The 5,578-nt window shown below is 39.8% G+C and overlaps 1 protein-coding gene across 1 annotated transcript in view; it reads left to right on the top strand.

The window, feature by feature from the left end:
* Positions 1-5,578, top strand: part of ITPK1 (inositol-tetrakisphosphate 1-kinase) — a 394,723-nt gene that overhangs the window by 355,766 nt on the left and 33,379 nt on the right. The gene's annotated exons all lie outside the window — the stretch shown is intronic.

Here is a 5,578-nt window from a genome sequence, read left to right on the forward strand (position 1 = left end):
CGGTGGAGGGGTTCTTTGGGGATGGCAACGCCTTAGCTTGCCTCTTTGCCTTTTTCCGTCAGCCTGCAGTCTTTGAGCATTCCAACTGGAGCTCTGCAGCAGCAGCTTCCTCACACTTCCTCTTATATACTGCTCCCAGCCCCCCGGAAATGAAGTCAAGGCAAATAGCCCCACCCCTCTTCTCCCAACCTCCAGTCTCAATCCATCCTCCCTCCTTTTCCCTGCACAGCTGCACGAAAGTGCCCGCTATTTCTGCAGGGCTCCTTCAGTCTTCAGTTCTCGCTGCATCTGGGCTCCATTGTGGCCATTTCCTCAAGTGAAAGGCAGCATCACATACCCAAGAGGGCAACTGAGGAAGTCAGGATAGTATAGTGGCAAGTCACTGGATTAAGAGTTATAAAATCTAGGTTCAAATCCCAGCCCTTTGAACTTATAACAAAATCACTTAACCTCAATTTTCCCATATGCAATGCAATTGGAAAATGAAAGGACTGAACCTTTAAGGTTCCTCTTAGTTGTAAATTCTATGATCTTATGATTAGGGATCCAACCCAGTCAAATGCAGCACAGGACAGTTGAGTAGCTACAAGGCCAGCTCATCAGTAATGTAAATTTGCTTGGATAGTCCCCAGGGGAAAAGAAAATCACTGTGATTGGTAGGAAATGGCAGAAAGGCTTCCTGAAAACACGTAGTTCAATAATTATTTCATGTCCCTAAGCTAGGCATCATGGCATACTGAAAAGGCACTGAACTTGGAGTTGCTGTGTTCTAGCCTTGGCTTTGCTATTCACTCACTGTATGACCTTAGGCAATCACATAACCTAAGTCTTAGTTTCCCCATCTATAAAATGACTATATGATCTCTGGGGTCCATTTCAATGCTCTGATGTTCCACATTCTGATATCCTATGTTCTGGCATTCCTTCTAGCTGCAATGTTCTAACATTCTGTGTTTTACAACCTTTTCCAACTTAGAGATTTTATCTTTATTTGTTTCATGTCTACTATTTAAATATATACTCCTGAGTCTCCTGCAAAGTAGGGAACCTAATTCAAAGTCAGGAGAAGCAGAGTTCAAGTGCTACTTCTGATACATGCCGGCTGTGTGACACTGGGAAAGTCACCTAATGTGCCATCCACAGGCAACATTCGAAGGCTAAATTGTAGAAAGGGTACCTATCTTCATTGATAAAAGACATTCCTCACTGGGAGCTCCCTATGTCAGTAAAATCACAGTGCCAAACAATGTCCCAATAGGTATCATTGTGCCCAAAAGAAAGTTGGACTCAGAGAGGTTGTGACTATGTCACACACATGTCTATGAAGCAACAGAGGCAAAACTCAAACCCAGGTTACCTGACTGTACATCAAGTGTACCTTCCATGTTAATTCCTCTTTTTGTAAACTTTGAATTATTTTTTTCCTCAACAGGCATCTGAAAATAGTTGAAAGGAATCTAAAAATTAGTTACTTTTCTTTTTCTAAAACTTAAATACACAATAAGAAAAGGAAAAGAAACATATTACAAATTTAAATATTAAAACTTAAATACAAAGTAAGAAAAAAGAAACATGTCATGTGCACAGAACATAAGAGAGAATTCAAAATACATAGCAATAAAGTTCCATTTCAAGAAAGCCTATATATAATGAATACTACACTCTGTATTCAGAGCTGTCCATCTTTGCTTCTTCATAAGCTCTCTTTTGTTCTCTGCTGAGCACTTTTTACTTCGTTCGTTTTCCCCCTTCCTCCCTCCCTCCAAAAATGATTTTCTAAGTGATATTGGGGAAGAGGAGCATCAAAGAGATAGAACCAGGGGTGTGCTGGAGTTAGATCCTAATTGCACATGAGAACCTATTGTTAAATCTTCATTCTGAGCACTTATTGCTCAGAAATCATCAAACACTAAAATTCCGGGCTTGATTTTTTTTGTGTGTTATTGCTTCTCTGAACTTAAGATGGAGAAAATATTAACAATTCAGATTAAAGTGTGTTGTATGTGTGTGTATGTATATGTTCAGTTAACATTTACCAGCATACCCGTGGATATAACCATTGCTTTGAGTGAACAAGATGGCAATAGACATTGGAGAGAATATAGGACTGTTCGATTGCTATATCTCTTCTGTTTTCTCTTCCAAGAAAATTGAATTACAATTCTAAATTAGCAAAGAAACAATAGAAGAAGACCTAGCTGATCTTGGTGATTCCAGATTACCAAGCCCAGATGAACTACATCCCAAATGGTTTATGAGATTGCAGAACTATTCTTTATACTTATTAATACTAATAGCTAACATTTATTTAGCACTTTTATTTATTTGGTTAGCACAATTATTTAGCACTTACTATGTGCCAGGCACTGTGCTAAATACATTAAAATTTATTATTTCAGGGTGGCTAGGTGGCACAGTGAATAGAGCGCTGGCCCTGGAGTCAGGAGGACCTGAGCTCAAATCTGGCCTCAGACACTTAACACTTACTAGCTGTGTGACCTTGAACAATTCAGTTAACCCCAATTGCCCTGTCTTCCCCCTCCAAAAAGCAAACAAAACAAAACAAAATTTATTATTTCATTTGATCGTCACAATAACTCTTGGAGGTGGGTGCTATTATTATCATTCCCATTTTACAGATGAGGAAACTGAAGCAAATAGTAGTAAAGTGACTTGTTCAGGGTCACACAACTAATGAGTATCTGAAGGCAGATTTGAACTCAGTCCTGGCACTTTATTCACTGCCTCACCTAACTACCCCAAAGCAAAAACTGTAGTAATCTTTGAGAATTTATGAAGATAAGAGATATTTCAGAACTAGAGAGAGAAAAAAAACCTGACTTTCAAAAACAGAAAAAAAAAAAAAAAGTAAAATCTGCACACTGCAGGATAATGAGATTGATTGATTCTGGGCAATATTTTAGATGTAACTTTAAAGGGATAGTTACAGACTATCTTTAAAAAAAAAAAAGGGGGGCGGCCAGATAGCACAGTGAGTAAGAGCACTGGCTCCAGTGTCGGGACGACCTGGGGATCGAATCCCAGGCTCAGACACTTAGCACCCACCCAGAAACACCTGGCCGTGTAACCTTGAGCAAGTTACTTAACCCCAATTGCTTAGGGGTGGCCAGGTGGCTCAGCGAGTAAGAGCACCGGTTCCAGTGTTGGGACGACCTGGAGATCGAATCCCGGGCTCAGACACTCAGCACCACACCCAGAAATAACTGGCCGTGTAACCTTGAGCAAGTTACTTAACCCTGATTGCTTAAAAAAAAAAAAAAAAAGGAAACCATGATTGCTAAGATCCATCATAGCATCTCAAGAACATGCCACAGCAGACTAAATAATTTTTTTTACAGCTTTACTAGATCAGTAGGTCTAGAGAATGCTATAGATACTGTTTGCCTAGATTTTAGCAAAATTTTAAATAAAGTCTAATGTTATGCTTGAAGAGAAGATGAAGAGATACACCTTAGACAATAATACAATTAGTAGAATTTAGGACAAGTTAAATGACTAGACCAAAAAGCCTGACAATAGGCTGACCACTATGAAAGGAAGTGTATCTCAAGATCCATCTTAGGCTCTATACTATTTAACATTGTTATAAATGACTTTTAAAAAGGTATTAAATTTGCAAAGAACTCAAAGCTGAGAGGGATAACAAACATGCTACATGTCAAAATCAGGAGACAAAAGAGGTCCCAATAGGCTAGAGCATTGGCTTATATAAAATGTGATTTTTAATAGAGATAAATGTAAAGTCTTACATTTGGGTGCAAAAATTAAATTTTATAAGTGCAAAACAGAAGAGATATAGCTAGATAATAATTTATCTGAACAAGATAAGGGGGAAGGAGGTAAGCTACATGCTCATTATTTATCAGTGTGATATGGAGGGCCAAAAAGCAAAGCCAATCTTAGACTACAGTAAGGCAGGAAAAAGTGCCCGTAATAAAGGAGATGATTGTCCTGCCACACTCTGTCCAAGGCAGTCCAAATCTTAAATATATTGTTCAGTTCTGGGCACTTTGTTTTAGCAAGGACACTGAAAAGCTGGAGAGAGGATAGTGACCAAGATGGTTAAAACCCATGAGATCATGTCATATTAGGATCAGTTTAAAGAATTACTGATGTTTTTTCGTTAGTTCTAGGTCATCTGGCTATATCACTGACTGGCCCCAAGTTAGAATCTAGTGAATGACAGTTTTGAGGAAGGGGATTTAGTGGTTCTTATCAAACCCTCACTTGCTTAGAAAGCAGAGAAAAAAGTAACAGAAGAGCAAGAAAGAGATGAGGGTCAGGAACATGACACAAGTCAATGTCTAGGACTGGACAGAAAGGTTAAATGGACTAGAAGGAGGCGAAATCAGAATCAAAAAAAATCAGAAATTCAGAAAAAGATTCCAGAGATAGGCTAGGAGAAGATAAGGTCCAACTTTCATCTTTAAAGGTAAAGGGACTGCCTTTCCACACTGCCCAGGATAGGAACCCATGTGGCATTGTTCTCAGTTTCCATTGTAATTTTAAGGAAAACTTTCACGATGTTCAGAGCACTATGTTTTACATAAAAGATGGGGATGTTCTCAAATTCCTTGCTGGGGGAGCCCACTTGGGGGGCACCAACTTTGACTTCCAAAAGAGGGGGTGATGCCATCTACATCTGAAGGGAATTTAGGGAAATCTTCTCCTAGCAGATCATGCCATTGGAAAGCCAACTAATATGAGTGCCATCTCATCTGAGAATACTAAAGAAAACTGTTTTGAAATTTGTTGCTGCCACCTGTGTCCCACCTATTGATGTGGCACATTTCCTACCTCGTAGCTTCACTGACCCGATCCAGTCGGCTTTCCAGAGCCTTTACTCTTGGTAGTTACTGATCCTAGAACTCATCACTAGCCTTTGATGGAAGCTTCTTGTGTTAATTTCTCAACCACTTAAGTGCATAACACAGTCTCCCTGCTTTGATATGTGTGTATTGCCATTGCATGCAACACTGGGTCTGATGTGGTAGATGTTGGTGAGTGAAGTCTTGTTTGTACTTGACATCATTTCTCATGAAGGCGCTTGAGAGGTTATGCCTGATCTTTACTTCTACAGGGATCCAGAGGAGATTGAAAAGTAGGAAAGAAACAGCAGCTAAAAGAGGCAAAGGAATTTCGGTGTGAAGGGACTTCTCCATTCTCTGCTACTCAACCTAGCTTTCCAGATCAGTCTGAAGTAGGGAGTACAAGTGTTATCTGAGCCCACCCCTCAGTTCCTTACTGAATATTGGAGCACTCAGACTGCTACCAAAGACTGGTCTGTAGCCCCCTGCTGCTCAGATAGAATGGCCTTGAGTTTTAGCTGAGAGTCTCTTAATAGTGCTGAAATATACTGAAGGAAAATAAACATCAGTTTCTTACCAAGAAGGTTCCATGCTGGCTAATAAGCAGGAAATTGGGCTAGACAAAAATAATGGGTTCAGTTTATTGTATTAAGATTTTTGGCTTGTCCTTTTGCTGACCACCTTTATCTTCTAGAGATGGCTAGGTGGCCACTGTGGATAGAGCTTTGGGCCTGGAGTTGGAAAGACCT

Source organism: Petaurus breviceps, unplaced genomic scaffold (assembly GCF_028583685.1).
Source record: "Petaurus breviceps papuanus isolate PSGF00001 unplaced genomic scaffold, PetGlider_PUasm1.0 177, whole genome shotgun sequence".
In the NCBI taxonomy this organism is placed as follows: Eukaryota; Metazoa; Chordata; class Mammalia; order Diprotodontia; family Petauridae; genus Petaurus; species Petaurus breviceps.